Here is a 10,364-nt window from a genome sequence, read left to right as displayed (position 1 = left end):
CTTTTTCATTTTAACATTAATTTTTTTACCCAAAAATTCCCCCCCCCCCCCCAAATCAGAAACACGATTCTCCCCCAACCCAACCTTCTCCTCCCACTCTTTCCCTCTTCTCCCTCACGACCCCTTAGGGTTCCCCACCGCCCAAACACTATCGCTGTTGCCAGATCTGAGTAACCTCTACAAAAAGCCCTCGAAGCAACATGAAGTGTTTGGAGAAGAGATTGAGGCGACGAGATCGAAGTGTTTGGAGGCATGAAAGTTCAGATTTAAGAACGAAGCGGCGGGATCGAAGTGCTTGGGGCTTTGAGTCTCATGGAGGTTGGGGTTTGTTGGTTTGATTTCAGGTTCTCTTTCTCTGACTCGATCCCTCCTTCTCCTCCCGGTTGTTTTTCTGGCTCGGTGGAGAGGGTGAAGGGTGGCGATGGAGGTCGAGGAGGGTTTTGGGGTTTCTGATTAGGATTCAGAGGTGGTGGTGGTCGGGTTAGCAGAGAGCTTCCGGATCATCCGTGGGCGGAGAGGGATTTTGGTTGCTGGGGCATGGTTTGGCTGGGGGATATTGGTGAGTTCGGGGTCCGGGGAAATGATGGCGGTGGCGACAGTGGCTGGTGGGGTGGCGGAGGAAGGAGGTTGAATCTGGGTTGGGGTTTAGGGATTGGTGTTCACCAGCCTCCTACCTTCGACAACTTGAACACCCCATTCCTCCCTGTTTCACATTCTATTATGAATCTTCTTAATTTCCTGAGTTTTTGTTTTTGTGCTTGAGTGTGGATGAAGGTTGGGTTGGGGTTGAAGCCGCACCAAGAATGCACCAAGAATATCCTCTGAATCTCTCTTCTCTTGCTAAATTAGGATGAAATTAGGGTAAAAAATTGGGGGGAACCGTGTTTGTGAATTGGGTGAGGGGGGGGGGGGATTTTTGGGTAAAAAAATTAATGTTAAAATGAAAAAGAAAATCCACGTCACTGGCTCCGTTTGGTCAAACAAACGGCACTAACAGAAGGACCTGGAACGCACCTTTTTGAAACGTTAGGGTGCCTGACCGCTACGTTTAAACACAGGGGGCCCGGATCGCTCATTTTTGAAAGATCAGGGGTCCAAAATGGAATTAAGCCAATAAAAAACTACAAAACGACATAGTTTTGAACATTTTTCATTTTTTTTTAAACTTATCCAGCACACTCACAGTGTACCCAAAACGTACCCACGGCATACGCAAAACGTACCCAGTTTTTTTTGTTTGGCGATACATTTGCCCAGTATCGGTACTCTGCCAATTTTGGCGTACCCGTGCAACATCATAGGTTGTACCTGAAAAAATCAGTAAGAAGACCGACCTAGAGCGTGTTTGTATCAGTAAATTTTAAGAATTAATATCATTTTGGAAAATCAATAGCAGGTTAACTATCAAATTGCTCCTTATGTTTCTCACCGGGTTCAATTTTCATCCCTCACCGAAAAAGTTTGATTATTGTCTTTGTGCCTTATTCACTATTTGCTTAGGCTGAAATCTTATGTTTTAAAACTATAATGTGTATATTACGTGCAAAATATTTGTGCGCAGACATTGATGATATACTCACATCTCATTTTTTTCTCCACTTCATTTCCACCTATTTTTATTTCTATCTCTTTCCTCTTATCATCTATCAAATCTTATACTTCTTCTCTCTTACTTTTTCTTTTCTTCCTATCTCTCTTATCCTCCACCTATTTCCACCTAAAAAATGAGGTGTGAAAAAATAATTATTCTATTTATATACCATTATGTTCAATTGTTAACTATTGTCTATTGCTCACACAAAAAAAGTTCAATTGTTAACTATATGGCTTCTGTCAAACTGCCTAATGTTATTGGTAAACTCTACAAATATGTTTTCAACATTTTTGTTTTTAGGTTATGATGTGCTTGGAGTTTTGTTCGGAAACAACTATGTCATTTCGTAATTTTAATATACAAGACCTAATAATCACAAGAATATTATCAGCGGTAAACCTTCTGGGTTGAATGTGAGATGCAAATATACTACAAAAGAAAGAGAGGTTTGAATTGTGTACTTAAAATTTACGTTTTAAAACTTTATTTTATGAAAGGTGTATAAGTTCTTTCAAGAAAACGTTAAGTGTGATTTTTCGTAAACCGTTTTGTGCAGCAGAAGTAAGTAAGTAAATAAAACAGAACAATCAGCACACAGAGATTTATACTAGTTCTCCCTAAACGATTGGACTACGTCTAGTACTTGGCCACCACCAAGATTTTCCCTAGCAAGTATCAAGGACTTCTCCAGTACAAGTATTTGACAGGACTTCTCCAACAAGTAATATCACAGACTCCTCCAAGTATTCTACAGGACTCCTCCTACAAGTATTGGTCAGGACTTCTCCAATAATCTTACAAAGATTAAATGACTCTACAGAGATTCTGTTCGTTCAAGAGTAATACTAGAGAATTTATGGTACTGAAACTCTAAGTGTTTGGGTTCTGATCTGACTTTGGATCACTTAAGAGTTCTGAAACTGAGTGAGAAGAGAATAAAGAGATTTGACTCTTTTAAGGTACGAGGTTCTCTCTTTCACTTGCAGAAGTAAAAGCTTGTGTTTGACTCTAGGAAATTTATGCGTGAGCTTTGAATGCTTTTGAGAAGTTTTGAATGAATGCTTGAATGCTTGTTCTCTCATTATTAATTCTCTTATGCTTCAATTCTTCAAGAGTGCCTTAAATACTCGCTTGCTAGTGTTGTAGCCGTTGTGAGACAAGATCCAATCGTTGTTCTAGCCGTTGTAAGGTGAGATCAAACCGTTGATTCAAATGGCTTTGGTTGGTAGCTCTATTTAATGCGGACTCAGAAGCAAGTCTATCCTTTAGCTATAAAGATGATATTTGTCAGTTAGTAGGTGGTGATAGACTTTGGACTACTTTTCAGACATGAGACAATTTGGAAGTTTGATCTTGACGGCCTGTACTTTTCCTCGTTGGTCAGCGTGCCTTTAGCTGAAGTAAATTATCTTCACGTGATCTGGTTTGAATATAAGTCAATTGGTTGCCTTTGATTTGAATGTTGGACAACCCGTTGCAATCAAACTTTAACTTTGGCGCTCAAATTTTGTCTTCAATAAGTCTAACTGATGACGTGGCTTTGGACGGTCAGAGTCATATAGCTTGAGTCAGAGTCAGTTCGCTTTACAAAACTGTCTTGCAACTTCTGAAGTTTTTTCCTTTTTGAAATGATAGAACTTTGAAGCATATAACATTCCTTGATTTTCTCTTGAAATTCAAATGTTATAACGAGTTTAATTTCCAGTGATACTTCTTTTACAAAATTGTTATAATCAAAACAAGATTTTAAAAACGTTATGATGCGTTTGAACTTAACAATCTTCCCCTTTTGATAATGACAAGTTTTATAGAAAAGCCCCCCTAAGTCTAGCAACGTTTTCAAAAAGATAGAGTTTGAAGATTATTATCTAATTGACTTTCTTTTCTTTGCTCCCCCTGAATGAAATATCGTAGGTTAAAGATATTTGAAATAAACGTAGTACGGTTTGCAAAAAATATGAATATATACAGATTTCCCCTTTACTTTTCTATATCATTTCTCCCCCTTTGGCATTATTAAAAAGCGGTCTAATAAACATTCAGAAGCGGCATCAGAGCCTAAGCTAATCATGTCATAGATAACATCTTGAACATTAAACATGACTATGCAAAGCAGGAAGTAACAGAGTGCAATTGTTCAATAATTAAACTGCGTAAGTAGAAAAAGGATAGGGAGTGGCCATTAGCCAAAACGATTCAGGAGTTGCGCAATCTTGGAGGTGAGATCGTAGAAGAGGTTGTTGATGTGATTCCGATGATTCTCGAAATCCTCTCTGCTGACAAATTGATTTGCCAGAGGTTGGTCTTCATTATCAGTATCTTCTTCATTGCTCGGATCATCATCTTCATTATCATCATCAAAGATGATAGACTGTTCAGCAGCAGACTCCTTGTTCAGTGGAACTGAACATTCACCTTCTTCCTGAAGCTTAGCTTTCCCTTTTACGACATGAAGCCTTTCTGGGTGCAAAACAATCTCCGGAATATTTGTTGGAACTAGTATAAATGTCCAATTGCCCAAAAGAACAATTAGAGCAGAGATACTGTTCAGCAAAGAGAATGGCTTGGTGCCAACATAGCCTTCAGTGGCACAAATTTTCCATTCTTCCCAATCTGGGACTTTGCTCGCTTGCAGTTGAAACTTGTAGCCTACATTTGAATGTCTTTTCCAAGACACAGAAACATGATGATTTGGGGCCTTCTCAATTCTTTTGATTAGCTTCTCTTGAAAGACCTTGAAATTGACCTTGGTGGTTCCTACAGTGCGTCTTTGCTTGATAGCAGAGGATACAAGCGTCTGAAGACGCCTCTTTCTCGCTTGAGAAAGGATGAGAACAATACCAAGCCTATAAAGGCGTTTCTGGGTTCTTTCTGTTGTTGGAGTTTGTAGATTTTGGGTAGTACCTTGGAGAGGTTGAACGGTCTGAGTGGAAGGTGATAGGGGAAAAGGTTGAAAAACCTGAGAGGAGGTTTTTGTCACAACCCAAAATCCTAAGTCATGACCGTCGCACAGACTAACACCCTAGTATGGCAAGCCTGTTTCTCACAAGAAACCTTTTCCAAACTATTCTCTAAAGTTACATGTAACGCCCCGATTTCTCGAGTGTTACACAATAACTAATTAACCAATTTTCGTAAAGAGTTTTCGTCGATTCACTTATTAATCTTGAATTAATGATAAAAGTTCAATTTTACAAAATTCTCGAAACTTAACCATTTCAAACTTGCGGAAATAATCATCAACGTAAACCTCAAACTTTATTAATCATTGAAAAGAGTATGAAATAAATATCCGGAAGAAAACTTCAAAGTAAATTACATCAAGTTAAACTATCTCAACTAAAATAAAGTAATGGTTCAATACTTCCAAAACTCGGTACTCTCAACCCAAAAGAAAAATGGATGTCTCACAACCCAACCATATCCTTGGCCCCTTCCTCTTTATCTTCTTCCTCTTCATCAGAAGTGTAGTCGTCATCCGGTAGTGGCTCGTCACGTAGCATCAACTCCCAAGAATGAGTCTTCGTCATTATCTTCACGACCATCTACCCCCCCCCCCAAATAAACACATAGCAAACAAGCAGGGTCAGGTCCAACAAAAAGAATAATAATGACAAAATCAACAACAACATAATATAAGTACATTATATGTCTTTTATGGGAAAGAGTCAGTTACTAACGGAATCTCACATCACACAACCCACCAATCCTGCCTTGGCCAATCACTTACATCCGCAGATGTACAATCACGTGAAGCTGCAATACTTCACAAAAATCTCATGGTGACCGCAGTCAACCAAACACGTGGAACCGCAATGATCCACAAAATCTCTAGGTGACCGCAGTCAACCTTTTCACGTGGAGACCAACAGTCAATCCAAAATTCTCCCTCGCGTGCAAGCCCATCGTTCTCATGGACTATAGTCTACACTAGACCTATGCCCATATTATTCACATTTACTTGCAAGCGAGTTAATTACACGTTTCTCTTAGTTTAAGTCTCTAAAGTCAACCTAGAGTCTTACATCAACATCGCATGAATACAACAATTAAACGATCACAGACACATCGGGAATTACAGCTAGATGAGCGACCCTTTGAACAATTTCCAATAATATCACAATTCACGTAAGGCATAGCATAAAATTACACTTACGCATGGCACATCATGGCATAAATTATCAAATAAGGTAACATAAGGCTTATGCATGGAAAACAACACATTTTCGCAACTTAGCTTTTTGGACAGCAGAAACAACGTTCATTGAAACTGGTCTACAGAATGCGTCCTCCAACAAAAAATCATGTATAATATCTTTCTGGAAAGCTATTTTAAAGATCTACAACTCTCTAGTTAAAATCATTTTAATTTGAGCCCCAGAATTAGGTGATATTACTCCTTAAAGTTTCTGTCTGACACAGGGAAAAACAGCAGGTATGACAGTTACCCAAAACGACCTACAACACACAATACTAGACCAAAATTTATGATCTTTATATGCCTGGAAAGCTCTTTCGAAGATCTACAATTTGTATGTTAATCATTTCTTTATTTGGCGACCAGAAACAAGTGAAAATAGGACCTGAAGTTTACTGTCCAGCACAGAAATCTGACAGAGAATGCATTTGCCATCAATTTCGTTTTAGCCATTCTATTCTAAGGGTTCTAAGTCATCTACCAGCATCAAATATAGTAACATGTTCACAGTGTAACCCAATATCACATGGAAAAAGTCCAGCACACATCGCATATTCAAAACCTCAAGCACATCAATCAAGTTCATACATAAAATCATGTCAAAGCATGGCAATATGGCCTAGACATGCTACCCAACTCCTAGGACCAGCCCTTACCTTGATTAAGAGTGAAGAAATCAGAAGTTGGGTGATGAAGAAGGTATCAAAAGCTGCTGTCCAAGACCCTCTCTTCCCTCCTACTCGAGCTCTCTCTCTCGCAGGTCTCCCTCTCTCTCGCGCGCGCACAAGGTGGCGGTGGTGGCTTGGTCGGCGGCGGCTAAGGGTGCAAGGGGTGGTTCTCTCACTCTTTTCTCTTCTGTTTTCTTTACGTAAGGAGTGCAAGGGTTTCTGTTTCAGAACTGAATGGAAAAGAAACTTTTCCCCCCTTCAAAACCCTAATACAACCGCGGGCTCCCCCTCTTCATGGGCTTGGGTTTCTTTTCTTTTCTCTTGAGCCCGCTCCAAGTCAAACCCTTGACCCAATAACTTAAGCACTTAATCAGACCTAAATCTAATTAAAAACTTAAGCCCTCTTAAGTAATTTCATAATCAAATTCGGAATTAGAAGAAAACAAACTAATTTACTCACAAGTTGACAGTTGAATTCTGCCGATTTCCAAACTTGAACAAAAACCTCATTTTTATTCAATTTTTCTCAAATCAATACAAAAATGAAATAGGGCCTTACATTACATATGTTTCTCTATATTTTATAAAAATAACTATGCAAGATTTCACCTGTATTCTCAATATCTCAAATGACAAAACCTGTCAAATAATGATCTCCATTTTCATACTTCCATTAAAAGGAAATTTTCAATTTTAGCACTCAAGTGCAACTTTTACCGTAAAACAATAAATAACAATCCCAAGTCTAAATCCTCCTAAAACTCCCTATAACTGCAGATAACTAGAATCAAATACAAGACACCAATCGAGGCACCAACCAAAGGAGGCCTACCAACAAGATAAATTGAACGATCTGAATCTGACACCAGCTTAATACTTAGTTGTCTGTGAATCTGTGGAGGGAAAAATGAATGGGGTAAGTCACAAAGACTTAGTGAGCAGTCATCAACCACCATGAATAGGAAAGGGAAACAAAATTGGCACGAGTTTTTCACCATCAGTTCAATGTGACAATATAAATAATATTAATAAAATTAATAAGAACCATTTCAAATAAGAGAGCATCAAACTTGCCAAGTTCATAAATAATCATTTCAATGAAGCTTGATAAAATCCAATCAATCATAAGAAAGCATTTGAAATCAGAAATATGATTTAATATCATAGGGTCACACATGTAGAACCATGAGGTGGCTCCATCTCGTTGATAGCCCTCTCCTCCTAAGGGATGGCCTCTCCGATAGGGGCGACTCCATCTAACGGATAGCCCTTTCCTTTCTTAAGTCACATCGTGTCATCGGGGGAAGCTACATCTCATTGATAGCCCTTTCCTCTTAAGGATTATCTTACCCAAGAGGTGGCTCCATCTAACGGATAGCCCTCTCCACCCGGAATCATGTCATATCTCATCAATCTCATCGGGGGAAGCTACATCTCGTTGATAGCCCTTTCCGTGCACTGGCGGCTTCATCTAACGGATAGCCCTCTCCTCTCGGAATCAACTAGCTAGGTGCACCTAGGCCGTTACCTCCGCTAACGGCTACGGGGTTCTATCAAGGATCCCCAAAACCATTTTCTCAAACCAATACAAGTCTCATCAACATTCTCAAAATCAGCTTTCAAATGCTCATCAAAGCTTTTCAAAATAACATTCTCAACATCAACTTTTCAATGCTCATCAAAGCTTTTTAAGTTCACAATCTCAATTTCACATAATTTCAAAATTAAACCAATGTCATTCTCTTATCATATCAATTCATAAAACATGCTCAAAATCAGCTTTCAAAGTTCAAGAATGATAGTCAAACATATAAAAACATGTTTCCCCAATTTAGATAAATAGACAATATGATAAAGTAATTAAATCAGTTATAAGAACGTTAAAATATGTCATAGTAGTTGAAAACCACTCACAACTAAGACGAATCAACTGAATCGCTCTCAACAGCTCCTCGCCAACCGAACGAACCACTAGCCGATAAATCTGAACACCAAAATTTAACCTTCAGCATCAATTACCTTGTGTCATACTACCCCTAAGCATTAATGAACTCCCCAATTATGCACCCAAACCCTAAAATAATCTTACTCAAGTCTAACATATACTATAATATCATTCTTTAAATCTATAAGTGATAGATATACCTCAATAACCTGACTGAGTAATTGTGAAGGTGTAGGTGGGTACTCTTCTCATTCCTTGGCACAAACCCTAACTTCCAAAACCATGCCAAAAGCCTTTCCACTTGCAAGATATATTTCGTTCTTCAATAGGATGAATTTCATGGTGTGATTTGTTGTAATTTTTATGGTGAAGAAGAACAAAAGATTGAAGAAGAAAGTCATGAAGGAGTGCTGCACTTTTGTCACTGCGCGAAGGAAAAATATCGAACAGAGAGATGAGAGTTGGCTGTTAGGAATTAGGAATAGATATTGGGCATTGTGGGTTTTAAAAACAGGCCAGGTTAGGATTTAATAGGTTTAAAATTTTAGAACTAGGAAACAGGGCCCGTGGGTCTTTTTTTTTTTCTTTTGATAAGTTAGTATTTAAAATATATTTATTTTTGTTATTATATATATATATATATATATATTTTGGATCGTTTCAATCTTCCCCTCTTAAGAAAATTCGTCCTCGAATTTTAAGTCTTGTGCATGATAGCCTCGGTTTCAAAGTCGTCTCTTCACCAAGTGATCCTCACCAAGGTTCTTTCATTAAACTAATGTCCTTAGAACGTAGACAACTCACCCTTTTTGTCCACTATTGCTACCGTAACTCCATCTAAGATAAATTTTCATCTAACACTACATCCTCATCACGAAAATTGAGAGAAAGGTCACAAAGGTATTTCTGAAGCATATAAACATGAAACTGTATGAACTGTAGAAAGATTTGGTAGAAGTGTCAATCGATAAGCCATAGGGCTATCCGTCTCTAAGACCTCAATAGTCCAATGAATCTTTGACTCGGGTTTTTCCTTACTACCAAACTGTGAAACTTCTTTCATCGGAGAATCACGTAAAAAACATAGTCACCAATTGCCTACTTTAAAGGGTGTGGTCTCCTATTGGCATAAGACTTTTTTTTTCTTCTCACTATAAGGTAATCAAACAATCATGAACCAACTGAGCTCTCTACTACATATTTTTCAAGCTACAAGCTTAGCTTCCTCATCTTCAATCCAACCTATTAGTGATATGCCCGCCTACCAAACAAGGCCTCAAGTGGTCCCTTATGTATGCAAGACTAGTCACTACTATCCTAGGTGCATTTCCTCAAAACAAGCATATATCATCCTAGATATTAACAGTCCACTCAAATTAGCCATCAGCTTGAGAATAAAAACAGTCCTTAAATTCAAGCAAGTCCTTAAAGCATGACTAATAACTCATTACAGTCACAACATGTTCTGAAGACTACCTTCAAAATGTCATCTTTTCTATTCCTAATTTGTTGCTACACAAGTGGCCACTCATATTTTCAAAAACATTGAGCTCATTGCAATCAATCAGATCACTCCTCTATGCAAGTTAACTGATTTTTTTTGTTCATTATGTACCTAATTGCATGGCTCTATTTTCCTTTTTTCACAAACAAAACTAGCATCAAGAACCAAATTTATGGAAAACTATATTCCCCTACTGGCCGGTACTTCAGGAAATTCTCCAATAATACATTAAGAATTTCACACTCTTCAAAAAAAGAAACTCTTATGTTTTTATTTCAACTGATTGAGTGTCCTCTTATCCAAAGTCAAGTATCCATGACAACCCTTCCTTAGTAACCTTCTAAATTCGACGCTAAAATTAGATTACATGGTTCCCAACTTCACTCACCCTGAATGAGAAAGATGATTGTCTAGGTAATTCAGATCTCATATACTTTGCTATGTTAGTCCAAAAT

General features: G+C 38.2%; 1 long non-coding RNA gene across 2 annotated transcripts; it reads right to left on the bottom strand.

The window, feature by feature from the left end:
* Positions 1–4,827: 4,827 nt before the first annotated feature.
* On the bottom strand, positions 4,828–8,886 carry LOC130716651 (uncharacterized). 2 transcript variants are annotated; one of them, XR_009012111.1, is made up of 3 exons: positions 8,606–8,886; positions 6,449–8,444; positions 4,828–5,139 (listed from the first exon to the last, which is right to left on the bottom strand). It is a non-coding gene; the product is annotated as an uncharacterized LOC130716651 (long non-coding RNA). The 2 variants fall into 2 exon arrangements; XR_009012112.1 differs by lacking the exon at positions 4,828–5,139 and having other exon boundaries at positions 5,157–7,353; positions 8,375–8,444.
* Between the last annotated feature and the right edge of the window lie 1,478 nt (positions 8,887–10,364).

This window comes from Lotus japonicus, chromosome 5, assembly GCF_012489685.1.
Source record: "Lotus japonicus ecotype B-129 chromosome 5, LjGifu_v1.2".
In the NCBI taxonomy this organism is placed as follows: Eukaryota; Viridiplantae; Streptophyta; class Magnoliopsida; order Fabales; family Fabaceae; genus Lotus; species Lotus japonicus.
The sequence above is the reverse complement of the archived record's forward strand: the minus strand, read 5'-3'. Positions and strand labels throughout refer to the sequence as shown.